The sequence below is a fragment of the Uloborus diversus genome, chromosome 7, assembly GCF_026930045.1.
Source record: "Uloborus diversus isolate 005 chromosome 7, Udiv.v.3.1, whole genome shotgun sequence".
NCBI classification, from domain to species: Eukaryota; Metazoa; Arthropoda; class Arachnida; order Araneae; family Uloboridae; genus Uloborus; species Uloborus diversus.
The window spans coordinates 168,913,800-168,932,087 of record NC_072737.1 but is presented as its reverse complement, the minus strand read 5'-3'; the positions used below and the strand labels follow the sequence as shown (position 1 = coordinate 168,932,087).

The 18,288-nt window shown below is 31.1% G+C and overlaps 1 long non-coding RNA gene across 1 annotated transcript in view; it reads right to left on the bottom strand.

Moving 5' to 3' along the window:
- LOC129225742 (uncharacterized) overlaps nucleotides 1-16,858 on the bottom strand; it is a 35,225-nt gene extending 18,367 nt beyond the window's left edge. The window contains exons 1-2 of the long non-coding RNA XR_008580749.1: nucleotides 13,187-16,858; nucleotides 768-849 (exon numbers count right to left, since the gene is read on the bottom strand). This is a non-coding gene — a long non-coding RNA (uncharacterized LOC129225742). The remainder of the gene's footprint in view (nucleotides 1-767; nucleotides 850-13,186) is intronic.
- Between the last annotated feature and the right edge of the window lie 1,430 nt (nucleotides 16,859-18,288).

Sequence of the window (18,288 nt, the reverse complement as noted above, 5' to 3'; positions counted from 1 at the left end):
AGAACGGGTCGTTAACTTGAGTTTAGCTAGAAGATTTGTAAGAAATATAGTCAAACCACGATGAACATTGACGAAAAAAAAAGGAAGGACTTTTTGTTATTTTACGGTTGTATAAGTAAAATAATACATTTTTAAAAATACAACATAATTCAAACTTCAATTTTGATTGGAATATCCTTTTTTTTAAATTGAACTGTAATTTAAACATTAATAATTCTAGAACCTCTTTTCAAATAATAATAAAAAAAAAAACATAGATTTATTGTTCGAGGGAAAAAAATAATGAATAAGAAAGAGAAATGGTTGAACCACCTTTTTCTGAATCACAGAGTATATTGCTTATAAATATACCTTATACTGGAAAAGTTACTTTTTAAACTGTTTTAATATTGCATTACATTAATTGAAGCTAATCAAAGTCAATGCACACTCAAATTTCAATTAATAATAATAATAATAATAATAACGGTCCTGACTGTATTTTACCACTACAAGAAACTGCTGACATCGATTACATTTCTAGTAAACCTTATTATTCTTATTATTATTATTAGTATTATTATTAACTAGACTTAATTTTAAGAATTTAAAACCTACAATTCAATTGAAAGTACAAAGAACGAATAAAAAGTCGATGAAAATAGATTTTTAATTCACAGAAAGCACTAAAGCAAATATAACATCAAAAAAATAAATAAATAAATAAATAAATAAATGTAAAATAAAATTGGAAATAATAAAAAAAACCCCTTAAAATGCAAACTAACTTTTCTAGTGAAGTCACCGAATCCGTTTTTCTTTAAAGTCAACTATATTACAGATGCAGCATAGAGAATCCACTTCAGAATTCTGGAAGAGAAGAAAAACAATAAATATTATATCACACAAAAGCTAACACGATTTTATAAAAAATTGCATATAATAGGGGAGAGTGTAATACCTTGGGACGCTTGTACCTTGGAACACTGCTAATTTCTAAGTATCTTTTTCTAGCAGTCACGTTTTTTTTTTTTAATCTCTAACTTTAATTTAGTTATATCTAGTTCTAACTCTAATCTAGTTATATCTAGTTCTAACTTTAATCTAGTTAATATCTCTAACTTTAATCTAGTAACCTTCACCAATAAATGGTGCCATAGTAAAAATCAGCGTTAAATGGGTAAAATTGACGATTTTGTGAGAGAAAGAAAAATTTCATGACTCCAAAGTAAATATTTTCCTTATTTTTATTTCATTTTATGTCTTTGTATTTATAAAACTGATCAACTGAATTTTCTTTTGTTATAAAAGAGAAGTACTTCAAATATGTTGGTTATGAGAAAGTAATGATAATGCATCTTTTGACAGTCATTTTGGTTTTTCCTAAACTAAGTTGTGATTGTACCTCGGGACAGCCAACCGTATTCTACTTAGGACACGTTCCAAGATGAAACATATGCATGGTTCTTAACAATTAAGATAGTTTAGGACCATGTAAAAATGTTCTAATCTGATGAATTCTTTTAAACACATTTAATGTTAGATAATAATTCATAATTTATGATTCATTTTATTCATTACTCATAATTTAATTCACTGCCATGATTTTTTTTTTTTTTTTTGTGCAAAATTGGCGTAAGTACATGGCTGTTTCCTGAATCATAAAGAGTTTCCCATGGTATAACAGGATGTATCCCAAAATAATATAGGATGTTGTACCTTGAGACAATTTGGAACTCTTACTTTAAATGACTGGCAATATTTTATTTTCAAACTGTCTCAATTTTAAAAAATATATTGCAGAGAAGTATTTTGGAGTATTTTAATGCGACTTTTATATTTAGTGTCCCAAGGAACAACACTCTCGCCTACATTGTAAAAAAAATTTCGAATGCTGAATTTTTGTTCTAAAAGCGTTTTGGTTTTATCTTTTGGTAACAATCAACTATTTAGTAATAGTAGAAAAGCATTGTCTGAATTTAATGCATGAAGTTTAGGAAAGCATTTTAAATGTTACTTTTCAATTTATTATGCTATTCAGAAGAATATCGTTCTGACAAAAAAGAATCTTATAAGAAGAAAAAGAAACAAATTAACTTTTTAACATAAAAATTTTCTCATATTGACGTAAGTGAAACATGTCATTGAATTTGACAAGCTTCACAAACGTCATAAAACTGTGTGTGTATATATATATATATATATATATATAGAGAGAGAGAGAGAGAGAGAGAGAGGAGAGAGAGAGGGGGGAGAGAGAGAGAGGGAGGGGGAGAGAGAGAGAGAGGGTGGGAGAGACATTGTAAACTCAGAGATCAACAAACAATGCAAAATCTTAGGCGCCAGACAATTTATTACTCAGACTTTATAGAACAATTCGATACATGGTTCTGAAAGATTTTTGTTTTTAAAGAATTATCTGCCAAGGTATTTTTTTTATGTCGCCAGGTTCACCTAGCGCCTGGGATTTGTCAGACCCTGAAAATGTGTGTATGTGTGTGTGTAATGATAAGATGGATAACAAATATTTTGAGCCATCCGCTTTCCTTATACTAGTTATCTGCCCCCTCCTCCCCCCCCCCCCAGGGAACCTCCTAACCTAGTACTCAAGGTGGCTATTTAGTTCCGTCTTAGCAATCCCGTGAAAAAGGAAACTCCGAATCCTTGCAAAAGAGGGAACTGCAATAAAAAAATAAAAATAAGTCTACAGCGGCCATGACAGTTGCGTGATGACGTCACGACATAGCAACACAACCTACATTTTGCCTGTATCTTATAGAGTGATGCTTGAGAGGGATGAAAAAGAGGCGATGAAGAGAGAAAGACAGAGAGAGATGTCGGAGACGCAAACCTTATCTCACTTCGCATCCACCTCTTTCGCATTCGAATGAGTTCTATGCCTGATTTTATTCGGAGGTCTCCTTTCTCGAAGACACAAAGAACATACTTAACTTAATTTATCAGACCTCTCGTTTTGATAAGAAAATCCGAAACCTTGACAGGAGAAAGAAAATAACTCTAAGCAAGTTGACTAGTCAAAAATGGATTATTGGTTTGATAGACATACTCAGAATATTTTGTTAATAGTCTGGGCCGTCACTTCTGATAATATTCACAACCATGAGCATTTTTAACACTTCTACAAGGGTATTTCATGCACCAGAAATTAGAAATACATCTCAAAAACTTGATCAAACGTATTTTCACGTTTTGTACTTTAAGTAAAAAACTAACAAGAAAATTGAATACAATATAATTAGAATTTTTAAAATGTTACATTTGAATATTCTTAAGTGTATTTCACATACTGAAAATCGGATATACCCCTCAAATACTCAGTCAAGTGTATTTTTGTACCTTATATTTCGAATAAAAATTTACTACCGTTTAAATTGGGGTAAGGAGAGGGGTGAGTTGAAACTTTCTTAAATTTTGAATATTTTTGTGTCTTTAAATTTAAAATACCTAATGTTTAAAATGTTATAAAGCTGTACAGTAGGTGCACATGTCTTCTTTCCTTGCCATTTTCCATTTCATACTTAAATAGCTCTTTTATGGAATGGATGATCATTATGATCTTCCATGCTTTCGTTCATTTCCCTTCTTCCGAATGAATTTCACTCATTTAAAAGTGTCAAGGAGCATTTCAGCGCCTCGGGGGAAAAAAAACCTAGCTATATCTCTGCTAATAATGGGGTGGTTTCCTTCAGTCAAAAGTACTACTTTTAGTCATTGAAATGGATAGTATGAGCAAAAAAAAATCATGGAACCAGAAAATACTTTCATTTTCCCAACAGTTTTTTTTAAATTAATTTTTTAAAATGTCCGATTTTTCAAACAAGGCGTGGTCTTGATGACGTCACAAATGATGCACTTTGCCGCATCTTTCTACTACGTTTCAACGTTATGATAATCAAGCAGCGAATTAAAATTGTGCTCTACGCTTGCTATCAACCATATCGTTGCCAACGCACGTGATTAAAGATGCGAATTAAATATTTTGTTCTGTGAATGGCAACATTGAATGGCATTTCATCATTTGTGATGTCACACTACAGAAGTGTAAACAATGAAAGTGCACCGATTTAAGTAACTTTTTAAAAATATTAAATTTGAATAAATTATTTAAAAAAAAATCAGATCCTATGTTTTTAAGCATGCTCTTTCAGAAAAAAAACTTTTAAAATTTTGGAAACGACCCCATTAAGTAAGTGTTAAACATTACTTTAATTCCCAAATTTAGAAAGAGCCGTACTAAAATTCGCTCTGTATTGGAAAAATTATTTTATAACGCAAATGTAAAAGCTACTAACCCCCCCCCCCCCATCGCAGTCATTGGATTTTAACTTTATTTTTCACTAAGGCAATCGAGATCAATTGGACAAAGGTCCTTTGAAAGCCATGTTAAAGTCAACAAGAACATTAGTTTCAGTAATAAAAGTTTCAATTAGAGTACCGTTAATCAGCGATGCGCAACTTTTTCTCTTCCGTTATCAGCTAAGAAAGCTTTAGGTCTCTATTAAGGCTAGACATTCTATCCTTGAACATCACTTAAGAAAAAAACCTTTTGTTAAGTGAAAAATTATTCAGCGTTAAATAGTTTGAAGGATATGTCCGTTTTAAGTGACGATATAATTAGGTGTATTTCTGTACTTACTTTGTATTGGATGAGAAAAATTTTTTAAACGTTGTCAAAAACAAGAATAAATAAAAGCCAGGATTCGAACAAGCTAGGTGCCAGGCCCCCCGGGCGACTAAAATACTTGGTGACTGGTATTTTCTTAATAAGAATCTTTCAGAATCTATGTTACAATTACAATGAGTTAGCCTGTGAACAGTGAGAAATAATTTGTGTCACGACTGAAATATTTTATAGGAGTCTAAGAGCTTACAGTTTTTGTAGCTCTCTGTTTTAGTAATTATGAAGTCAAACATTAATAAAGTTTATAAATTTATTTTTAAGATGAACTTAAGCAGGCATAGATTTATGTGTTTTGGGCTTTTAAAATTTTTCAATGGGGTTGTTTCCTTCAATCAAAAAGAGTACTTTTAGTCACTGAAATTGATAGAATAAGCAAAAAAAAAAAAAAAAAAAATAACATGGACCCAGAAAATTCTTTTATTTTCCCAACAGTTATTTTTTAATGAATTTTTTTAAATGTTCGATTTTTCAAACAAGACGTGATCTAGATGACGTCACAAATGATGTTTTTTGGCGCATCTTTGTACCGCGTTTCCACGTTATGATAATCAAGAAGCGAATTAAAATTGCGCTCTACGCTTGCTATCAACCCTATCGTTGCCAATGCACGTAAGTAAAGAAGGTAATTAAATATTTTGCTCAGTGAATAGCAACACAGAATGGCATTTCATCATTTGTGATGTCATCGGCAAGAAATGTAAACAAAAAAAAAAATCACCGATTTAAGTAATTTTTTAAAAACATGGAGCTTAAACAAATTATTTGAAAAATGGTTGGATCTTATGTTTTTAAGCATGTTCTTTCAGAAAAAAAAATACTTTGAAAACATTGGAACCGACCCCATTGAAGCTTTCCTTGCTTTAATTCATCAATTTTAAAAACGTTTTTAAATTTTTTTTTAATTATATAAGGTAAACACAACAGCAGTAGCCAGTGCTTAGTAGTGCTTCAGTAGTGGTCGATTCAAGGTTTTATTTGAAAAAATAGGATTTCAGGTTTCCTTATGGATTCAAACGTGCAAGAGGTAATACCAATCTATTTTCTTTGGTAATACCTCATGTACGCTTGATGCGCTTTTGAATCCATTGGGAGATCTGGAATCCTATTTTTTCAAATATAAAGCTTGAAGTGGCCAATACTGAACCACTGGTCACTACTGGTGTGTTTACCTTACTGTTTCTTCTGAGTTAAAAAAAATTCAATTAAATTGCTTTTGTTCTCACTTTCAATTACGTTTTTATTTTTTTTATACATACATAAATTCAATGCCTGAAATAGCGCTTTTGGAGGGGTTAAAATTTCTCTGATTAACACAATATGAATTAACTTAATATTTATGACCATCACTTCTATTAAATGAAAAAGGATCTAATAAGCTTTGTGTCAAACCAGTTTAAAGGTAAAAACCAGCGTAAATGGTGAAACAACAGCGTGAGGGAACACTGGCAGTTCTCGCGACTTTCTGGCTGTGTTGGTAAGCTTTTTGCATGGATGAAAAGGCTCCATTGTAGCCTTGTATACTGTATTTTCTTCAGAATTTATGCTTTAGTTACGTTAGTTTTCCATTTTAGTCATTGTTACTCTTATTGAATCATTATATAATTACTGAAATTCTTTTTTTAATGATTATTAATAGTTACGTGATTTATTTTGGGTTTCTACGCAAAATAAAATTCTATCATTGCATGTATTTTAAATTATGTCTTATTCTATAGAAAATCATATGATTTGTTTAGGGTCTCCGCACAAAATAAACGATTTGTTCTTACATTACCTGAATTAAAAAATTTATGGATTTATTTAGGGTTTCCACACAATCAAAATTATATGATTAATTTAGGGTTTCCCGTACAAAGTAGATGATTTATTCTTTCCATTATATTAAAATTATAACTTGTTTCATGTTAAAATTCTATGATTTATTTAGGATTTTCTACTCAAATTAAACTATTTATTTCTACCTTTATATTGAAAGGAAAAAGTGAACAATATTAAGATACGCTATCTCACGATATCTAAATCTGGAAGAGTGACCTCCACAATGCCCTCTTAAACAAAAAGATAAAATACCGCGATAAAAAAATTCTTTTGTCGTAGTTGTTGTCATCCATGCCTCCTACGTGCCTCCACGTCGAGTGAAAAGCACGAAATGGCGAACTCAGCCGTTTTGCAACGAGGTTTCAAGCATCCCCCCTCCGGATATTATATTCCCATATTCCAAGTTAGGTGAAAAAGAATAGAACTTTTTTTGTTGGTATGCAGCGTTTTCTAGTCTGTAATACTTCAAATGTATTTACTTCGGTAGAGTGCTTCTTAGAAAAACTTTAATAACAATGCAGAAAAGTTTTTAAATATTATTTTACGAAGTTTTCAGCTGACCAAGCGAGTTTCCTTTATGAGAGCCCTGATGATTCGTTCTCTACGCGTGTTTTCGTAGAAAAAAAAACCACAAAAGTTTTTTTGGAATTGAAGTTGGTTGAATGTGGAATTATACTTCGAATTGGGTTTTGACGCAAAGAAAAGGTATTGTTACAAGTATATGAGGAAGAAAGGGCAGTTTTTAAAGACGCTTTTAAGTTGACGACTTAAGTCAAGGAAAACCTCGAAATCCTGTATCATTTGAAAAGTTTCATAAGTCCAAAATCCACAAATCTACGCTTGATTACGCTAAGGTTTGAAATTGAGTTACCAATTAACTGAATAATTATTTTTATTCATGTATCCACAACATACTAGTTTCTTCTTGTAAATATCGTAAACATTAAATGTCAGTCAACTATTTATTAGCAAAAGAATTTAAAAAATAATAAAACAGTAAAAAAATAAATAAATAATGTAATAATAATTCACAATAAATTTACAAACTAACTGTAGTAAAATAATAATTATAAATATTTGCACCTTTTTCAACACTTATAAAAACCCTACACTAATACTTACAATGCAGAGAGGACATAGAAACTGTTCACATGTGCCCTTACATGTTGTGCTCACAAGTGACCTGTCACCTACCTTAGAACTGATTTTTAAAAATAAAGGATTCTTAATTTAATTTAAAAATTTAGACGCTCTATCTTAAATTTACTTGAATGCTCATAAGATGGTTTGCAATAATTAGGTTTCGCTTATCAGTTAGTTTTAAATAAGTTTTCACGAGAAGAATACAGAGATAAAATTTCATACAGCACCTGCTAAAATAAAGAAATTGTCGTTACAGAAACATAAACGAGCCCATTTCTCTATGGGTTTGGCCCAGAAGTAGGACTGGTACTGCCATTATTTGAGAATTTTTCAATATTTTTCGCTTGAGGTTATCCTCGTAAAACATACCATGTTCACATGTGTCCCTCTTTATTTATTTGAAAAGCAGAGACTGGTGATAGTAATTTATGATTAAATTTTATTGTCTGGAAATTATCTGAATAAGAAATGCTTTTTTGAGCATTAAATGTGAACCTGAAAGTGTTCTTTTACATAATACATTCCCTTAAAATTTATAATGATAGAAATTTTATTTTTTTAATGCCTGTTGATAACTTTTCTGTTAAAGACGGTGCGAATTCCGCCTAAGAGCGATGGCACATCCCTAGCTCCTTAAATGTTACAGAACACCCCTCTCGAAGAACGATAGCCGTCGTCCTCCAACTCTGATCAAAAGCACTCTATAATTAATCGCCCGCCCCCTCAAGAAATCGATGGCACGCTGTGCTCTATGAACCCCTATCGTTTTACTAACAAAGATAAATGTACACGAAACGTAGTAAGCCAATAATTAACTCTTTGCGGGTGTTTATAATTATGATACCAATTTTTCGGTTCTGATTGAAATAATCACGCAATCAAGTCAAACTGAAAAAATACATACATAATGTCTGAAGTTTAAAAAAAAATAGCAGGATTTGTTTCTTTATTTAGTAAAACTTTAGTAGTAAGAAAATTTTCATAATATCTGAAAATTCATCTCTTCAAATGTTTACCGAAGAAACGAAGTAACAAACATTCAATAAAATAATACTGAAAAGCAGCTATTTAGTTGTCTTATGCCGGTCACTATGTGCGCACCAGAGCTTCTTGTAATACGCGTTCTAACGAGGAAAGTGACCGCATTCACACTAGGTTTAGAGAGAAAAACTTTACGTGGTATAAGAAAACCAACAATAGTCTTAAAAGCAGCGGACTTATTTAACTCCAAAACAGCTCCAAACTCTTCAACATATTCTACATAACTACAACTATTCAACATAAATGCTACTAAAAACTATTTCCCTATAATAATTCAAACTAAATAAACAAATTTAAAAGAATAAATGTAATTCGTTTAATTCATTTTCGTCATTTATTCTAATTTATATAATACTTTCTCATATTAAGAAATCATTAATTTAAGGAACTATGCATCAAAGGTCCTTAACGAAGCACATCGAAAAGAGAGTTAATTTTCGAAGATAAGAAAAAAGAATAGTTTTAAAGCATTGCAAGAGGAGAGAAAACCAAAATATGTTACAATAGTAAGAACTATTGTCATATTATAACAAAGGAATAATAACTACAGTAAAAAAGTAGCTGTAATTGCAGTAGTTTGCTCATATTCCTTCTGATAATCACCTCTAATTTACTTAATTTTTTGGTTAATTTGGAAAATCCGGCAGCAAATGTCACTTTACTAAGCTCACCAAAAAAATTGTTCGTTTTTGAAAAAAAAACAAAAAAAACAAAAAAAACAAAACAAAACAAAACAAAACAAAACGTTACGTGAGGAGGAAGAAAAACAAAATATGGGACAACAGAAGCAATTACAACAGAAATAATAATAATAATAATAACTTTAGCAAAAGTACCAGTTTGATAACATCTATTGTAAGGATAAGCTATTAGTAATAAAATAGTAGTAATAGTGGTAGTTCATCTTCTAAAATTTAATACATTAATTGATTAATTTAGAAAATATGGCAGCAAAAGGCACTCATCATAGTTTACAAAAAAGATGGTTCATTTTCGAAACGAACGTATTAAGGGGAAATTTTTAAAAATATCCGACTCAAATAAATCATAAAAAAGGACACTCTTGATCAAATCACCTTTCAAATACAAAAATATATAAAAATCGGTTCATTCATTCAGAATTTACGATGCCACAGACATCCACTATTACACAAATAAACAGACACACAGAGATATACAGATACACAAGTTTAACTTAAAGTCTTCTTTTTTTTTTTTTTTTTTTTTTTTTTTTTGCAACGGAGATTAAAGGTAAGTAACGAAACGTTACATATGGGGGAAGAAACAGCATAGTTAAAGCTATGCAATACTGGAAATAAGTAAATTATAAGGTTAGTAATAATATTCACAAGAGCAGCATGGCGATTCAATCATTATTGGTAAAAAAAATGAAACGTGTATCACAATTATAACGGTAATAGTAACACTCAGAAGAGCAGCAGTCAGAGCAATTCAATAATTATCTTTACTAATAATAAAGCAGTAAGTCTCTCTGTCCGGAGGATGTCTGTAGGATGTCTGTAGGATGTCTGTAGGATGTCCGTAGGATGTCTGTGACGCGCATAGCGCTTAAACCGTTCGGCCGATTTTCATGAAATTTGGCACAAAGTTATTATGTAGCATGGGGGTGTGCACCTCGAAGCGATTTTTCGAAAATTCGATGTGGTTCTTTTTTTATTCAAATTTTAAGAAAAAAAAACTATCATAAGTTACGAAATTATCATAACGTGGAACCGTACCATGGGCACAAGCCAATTGGCGAGATACGAAATTATCATAACGTGGAACCGTAACGTCGGTACAAGCCAATTGGCGAGAAAATTCACCATACATTATTTGTAAATATACAAGCGAACCAAAAGACCTTTAATTTTTCTATTACGGGCGAAGCCGTGCGGGTACCACTAGTTGGTAATAAAAACAGACCGTATATCATAACTATAACGGTAATAGTAACACTCACAAGAGCAGCAGTCAGAGCATTTCAATGATTATGGTATTAAAAATAAAACTTATCATAATTATAACGGTAATAGTGACACTCACAAGAGCAGTAGCACAACTCAATGGTTATCTTTACTAATAATAAAGCTGAAAGTCTCTCTGTCCGGAGGATGTCTGGATGTCTGTAGGATGTCTGTAGGATATCTGTAGGATGTCTGTGACGCGCATAGCGCCTAAACCGCTCGGCCGATTTTCATGAAATTTGGCACAAAGTTAGAATGTAGCATGGGGGTGTGCACCTCGAAGCGATTTTTCGAAAATTCGATGTGATTCTTTTTTTATTTCAATTTTAAGAAAAAAAATATCATAAGATGGACGAGTCAATTACAAATTATCATAACGTGGAACCGTAACATGGACACAAGCCAATTGGCGAGATACGAAATTATCATAACGTGGAACCGTAAGATGGGTACAAGCCAACTGGCGAGAAAATTCACCATACATTATTTGTAAATATACAGGCGAACCAAAAGACCTTTTGATTTTTCTATTACGGGCAAAGCCGTGCGGGTATCACTAGTTGGTAATAAAATGAAAACTTTTAATTTTTTAAAGAAGAAAGTAATACTCACAAGAGCAGCAGTAGCGGCGATTCAAGGATTATTGGTAAACAAAATAAAACGTATATCATAATTATAACGGTAATAGTAACACTCACAACAGCAGTAGCAGAATTCTATGGTTATTGGTAATAAAATTAAAACTTCTCATTTTTTAACGATGGAAGTAATACTCACAAGAGCAGCAGTAGCGGCGATTCAAGGATTATTGGTAAACAAAATAAAACGTATATCATAATTATAACGGTAATAGAAACACTCACAAGAGCAGTAGCAGAATTCTATGGTTATTGGTAATAAAATTAAAACTTCTCATTTTTTAACGATGGAAGTATTACTCACAAGAGCAGCAGTAGCGGCGATTCAATGATTATTGGTAAACAAAATAAAACGTATATCATAATTATAACGGTAATAGTAACACTCACAAGAGCGACAGTAGCGGAAATTCAATGATTATTGGTAATGAGAATAAAAATAAGAGCACAGAGAATTATTTTTTTCAAGAAGAAAAAATTAAACATTAGTGTTATTTTACTATTATTAGCGGTAGCAGCATTATAATTATAACTGCTTTTGTTGTTTATTGCCTCCAGCTACTTGAAAATATGCTAGGTTTTCTCGATTTATAATTCAAAATCATTGGGAAAAAATTTGTTTCTTTTTTTAATCATTTACTAAACAACCCCAAATATTAAAAATATTCTAACAAATATGCAACCTTAGATTTGCAATTATTATTAATTATTTTCATTTTTATTCAATATTTTCCTACTTAAGTAAACAAACGCAAATTGCACAAAATGTTTCGTAGTATGCTCAAAAAGTAACAACAACCTATCATTTAAATAAGTAAATTTAACATTAGTATTTTTCTGTTTGGGAGGATTTTTTTTTTTTAATGAATACATGCTTAAAATCTGCTTAAATTGTTTGATGTAAACTGCGGAAAATCATAGCGTCTCCCAAACTGAAAGTATAATTCATAATTTAGCCTGTTAATTCTAAAAACTAAGAATTCCTCCACTAAATTGAAACTCTTCAAAAACTAAGAAAATGTTAAAACAAGGATTTCAGCTTTTCTTTAAGTAATCTATTAAAAAAAACATAAGCAAGTAACAATAGTAAAAAATATTTATATATATATATATATATATATATATATATATATATATATATATATATATATATATATATATATATATATATATATATATATATATATATATATATATATATATATATATATATATATATATATATATATATATATACTAGGTTTTCTCAATTTATAATTCAAAATCATTGGGAAAAAATTTGTTTCTTTTTTTAATCATTTACTAAACAACCCCAAATATTAAAAATATTCTAACAAATATGCAACCTTAGATTTGCAATTATTATTAATTTTTTTCAATTTTATTTACTATATATATATATATATATATATATATATATATATATATATATATATATATATATATAGTAAACAAAAAAGCACCATTTAGAAATCTGATTGAAGGCACGTGTTTCGGAGTTTCAAGGAGCCCCTACGAAACCGCGGAACAAAAAGCAAAGTGTATATCGTTCACAGTTCAGCCTATTAGTTCTAAGAAATAAGAATTACTCTACTTAATTGAAACTTTAAAAACTAAGAAACTCCTAAAACAAGGTCTTCGACTTTTCTTGAAGTTAAATTTTACAAAAACATTAACAAGTACCAACAGTAAACAACGTAATTAAGTACCATTTAGCAATCTGGTTGCATACACGCGTTACATTCAAGGAATCCCTATGAAACCCCGAAACACATGACTGAGATCAGTTGGCTAATTTATACTTGATATTAAATTGTTTATTATTGTTACTTAATTGCATAAAGGTATTTATCATTTCATATTAGCAAGTGCATTTAAAAATATAAATTGTTACTTACTACGACGAAATATTTGATGAATTCACCAACTCCTTTCTGATGAAACGCTTCTCGAAATTTCTAAACTCTACAGCAGACATTTAGGACAACATTTAGGGGGAATACACAAGTTCTTAGCAGTGTTCAAAGTTTTTAAAATCTGGCACGTTAAACAGTGAAACTGTACAAGTTCGAAAGCGATGTTTATAAAATTTTGCATTTCGTCCGTACGAATTGATAACAGCTTGAAACACTGAAACTGTACAGGTACTAAAGCAATGTTTATGAAATTTTGCATTTCGTCCGTACGAATTGATAACAGCTTGAAACACTGAAACTGTACAGGTACTAAAGCAATGTTTATGAAATTTTGCATTTCTTGAGTGCGAATGGACAACTTGAAACATCTAAACTATACAAGTTCTAAAGCAATGCTTATGAAATTTTGCATTTCTTCCGTATGAATTGATAACAATGTGAAACTATACAAGTCCTAAAGCAATGTTTATGAAATTTTGCACTTCTTGCTTGCGAATTGATAACAACTTGAAACACTGAAACTGCATAAGTCCTAAAGCAATGTTTATGAAATTTTGCACTTCTTGCTTGCGAATTGATAACAACTTGAAACACTGAAACTGTACAAGTCCTAAAGCAATGTTTATGAAATTTTACATTTCGTGAGTGCAAATTGACAACTTGAAGCATCTAAACTGCACAAATTCTAAAGCAATACTTATGAAATTTAGCAGTTCTTCCGTATGAATTGATAGCAACTTGAAGCATTGAAACAGAATACTTCCTAAAGCAATATTTACGATATTTTGCATTTCTTGTGTAAAAATTGACAGCTACTGGAACATTTAATGTAACATTGATAGCAATGCAAAGTGCTGAAATGTAACGTGATACTAAATAAAACGAGTTTGATTTATTTTCAGTTCACATTCTTTCCTATGAAAACTGTTTACAAAATTAGACATATTTACAATTCACAACAGTTTATGTAGTTAGCCTTACAGTCATTTTCAAAATTTGTCATTGGAATTCCAAACAGATGTAGATCATTTTTGCATGCACTTTGAGCTGATAAATGACTGCTCTTTCTTTGACTAAGGGGTACATTCTTTCTCAATTTTCTCCTTCGTTTATTTAATTTATTTTTTTCTTTCATTTTGAAAGCATTTATATAGCACATCCCATCTTTAATCAAAATTTGATTCATAGTTTCAGTTCTTCTTTTCAAATTAATCACTTCTTTCTTCGAATGATTCATTTCGATTGCCTTTTTAAAAAAAATCTATAATATTTTATTCAATATTTAAAACTAACTCCAGTTTAGAATATACCAGCTTTTAGACTCAGAGGAAATATTTTTTGTGAAAAGTTAGAAAAATCTCCATCTTTCCCTAAATGCTTTTCATCATCAAATGCTTCTGAATCAATTTTTGTTTTTTAGCTCTTTTTTTTTTTTGAACTTAAGCTTGGTTCTTGAACTCACTTCCTTTTTTTTTTTTTGGCTTAAATTTGGTCTTGAACATTTCTTTTTCTCATTTTCTTTTCTGGACCGAAGTTCGGTTCTTGAACACTTTTCTTTTACTTCTTTTTTTTTGGGGGGGGGGGGCTAAAGTTCGGGTCTTGAAAACATTTCTATCATCACACATGGTTTTCTGAATCATTTCTTTTACAATTGAATCTTCTCTGTTATCGAGAGTGTTTGATGCATGAAAAAGTATTGTGAAATCAGTTGTATCTTAATGAAATTTCAGCTTCTTCTAAAGCTCGAATCACAACACCAGCTTTCATTCGCTTCAAATAACTTCAACTGCACTAAATAACAAATTTTCTGAATGATTTCTGACATTTTTCCACTTTTTCTTGGTTAACTTCATACAATTTGAAAAGATAAAACTATAACAGCTTTCAATCAAGATCGAAGTTTTTTTTAATGTGTGAACTGAAAACAATGAAGAGAAGTCCATGAACAAATTTAAAGAAGTCGAACTTTTTTATAAGTTTCAATAGTTTTTATCATTATTTTCTCTCATAAAAACGAACCTTTAACCAAAGCAATCAGTTAAACTGTGCAAATTTCTATTTATTCACAAGTTGAACTTATTTAAGTTAAATCATCAGAGGCTTTCTTCCAATAAAATTGCCTATATTCCTTTCTTTTTTTTGTTGTCAAACATGTCTGGTCTTGAAACTAAACAGATGCGTTCGTATTTCAGTATGAATCTCTTTACAACCAATTCAGAATTCCAATTTTTTCGTAGCTTCAAAATATCGTATTTTCTACAAAGATTCTGAAGAAAAATAGACTCTGAAAGCTATGCTCTTCATCAGATTATTAATTAAAGTTCTAATTCATTTTCATCTTATTCCTAATAAAACCAGTTTCTTCACCACATTCTTCGTACGGAGTTTTAAAATCGGAGCGAGGAATTCGATGAACTATTTAAGACAAAAAATATTTATGAGAAATATGTTGTAATAAAAGCCATTGTTTCCATTCTGAATGAATCAAGATGTAATCAAGTTCTGAATAGTTACTTAAATCCATATTCAAAGAAAACTTTTTATGAAAATTCGATTAGTATTTTCTTAGTTTTCTATTGCAATCCTTCAAATGAATAGAATTTCAAAAATTGAGCAATTTTCCAAATGAAGCATCCATTCTTTCTTTTCGGGTAACCATTGGATGAAGAGTTGCATATTTGTCTTTCGCAAGCTGGCAACACCTAATTTTTAATACTTACTTAAACCCATCTTCGGAAAATATTTCATGAAAATGCGATCAATATCTTCTTAGTTTTCAATTTTGGTCTTTCAAATTAGTTGGAATTCGAAAATTAAGCCATTTTTCCAATGAAATGTCCATTCTTCGTTTTTTGGAAGCCATTAAATTTAGAGTTTCACATTTTGCATTTACATGTTGGCAACACCTAATTATGAATACTTACTAGAATCCATATTCCGAATAAACTTCATGAAAATTCGAATAATGCCTTCTTAGTTTTCAATTGCAGTAATTCAAATGAACAGTAGTTCGAAAATTAAGCCATTTCCCAAATGAAAAATCTGTTCTCCCTTTTCGGCAGCCATTGAAAGAAGATTTGTCTTTCGCAAGTTGGCAACAGTAGCATCATGACACTTCGATCTATTCTTCTTCGAGAAAGTAGAAAAGGAATTGAATGTAGTGTGGAAATTCTGTAACTCATTTATAGCAAAGGAAAGCTGTTTAATCCTACTAAACAGACGAAAGATGAATGGGGATCCATCTTGAAAACATCAGGCATCGCTCTGCCCAGGCGCAAAGGACGCCTGGGCAGATTTGCAACATGGCTGTTCTACAAGGCTTCCTCTCCACTCGATCTTCTACTCCAGAAGTCTGTTCTTTACTTCGGTAAGCGCATAATCTTCTCCTAGGCTCATAGGAGACGGATAAAAAAGCATCGACGAATTTCAGAAGATTTCTTCAAAAGCAAGCCTTCGCAGAAAAGGAAAGAGAGAGAGAGACGCCTGCCTCTTAGAATCCCACACGGGAAGCTGAAGAGCAAAATCCCAGCAGCATCACTTAGCAGCTCTCCCGTGTACTTTAGATGGGCTTCTCTGATTGGATCTGTGTGTGTAATTACTGCTATCGATTTTGTCACGTGGCAAGCCTTGAGTCTTTTGTTCTTCGCTCATTACATTATAATTCTTTTCCCCTCCACCATTCCTCCAACTACGTCATCAATTCTTCACTCCTTGCCTCCTCTCCAAACTACCGCAATTAAAGATGTGACACATTAGCATCGTCTGGAAGGGGTGGTGAAGGGATAAGTATTTCTTGACTGCAGCGAAAGCACACAGTGGAGGGCGGGGGATGTTAAAAAACGGCCGGGTGACCTAATTCCCCAGCACCGCCATTACCATGGTAACAACGTTTGTTTTAATGAAATTCTTCCGATCGTTGCCATGACTACGAACTCATGGGAGGATGGGACTAATTGAAATAACTTATAATTTTTAATGAGTTACGCCTTTAATTTGGGTGGTACTTTGCATAAATAATTACCTCATTAACTCTTCCAGCTAACAATTAAATTTCCCCCACTTGTTCCTTAAGCGCTCTTAAGCTATTGACTAACGAAGTTGTTCAAAAAACCTTGTGAACCTTTAAAACTTCAATGTTCCAAGCTCTCTCAAATCACAAGTTAAAAATAGGGGTTTATTTTTGTCCAATATTTCACTGACGTAAAGAATAAATTTGAAATTTTTTGCATGAGTATTATTGAATAAATATTATTTTAATATGATGTTAAATGTGTAAACTACATACTTATTAATAAACTTGATTTAAATTTATTTATTGCATTATGAAATATACATAACATGCAGAGCTATCCACACATTATGTTTCCCAAATTTTTCTTTAAATGTATCATACATTATAAAGGTAACTAAGCACCCTAATGTGGCTTAATCTAGTTCAAAATTGAGAAGTGCTCAAACAAATATTTAAATCTATGCATAAACAATGTCTGCAAATATTGTTTGAAGTGGTTTTCCTATGCATTCTAACAACAACAATTCTGTTTTGAAGATTCAACATATACAAATGTCTTTGAAATATTTTCGTCGATGTTTCAAATTATGATCATGTATTTCTGTTTCGAGCAGTTATTTGGCTGTGTTCTTAACTTAAAACAAAGGGTTTATATAAGAATTATTAATAAGAATCATATTATTTAAGAGAATAAAACTATTGAGGCTTGTAAAATAATAAAGATAGTTACATAATATTACATATAGGGGAAGATTGCCGTCAATGAACCGGTTCCATGACTAGACCGCAAAGATATTTCCTGTACCAAAGTTTGGACCAATGCATAATCAGTTTTAGTACAGTGAAACCTGTGTAAGTTGACCACTTGCGGTGCAGTACTTTGGTGGTCAACTTATAGAGGGTAGTAATGAAAACTTTTTTTTTTTATCATTTCTTGTCCATGCATTCATTTTTTAACTAATTATAATATACATTAAACTCACTTTCATTGTTTAACATTACTTTAAAACAATAAGAAAAAAAGTTGTTTAAATATTTTTAGAGATTATTTACCAGAATGACGCGTAAAGTA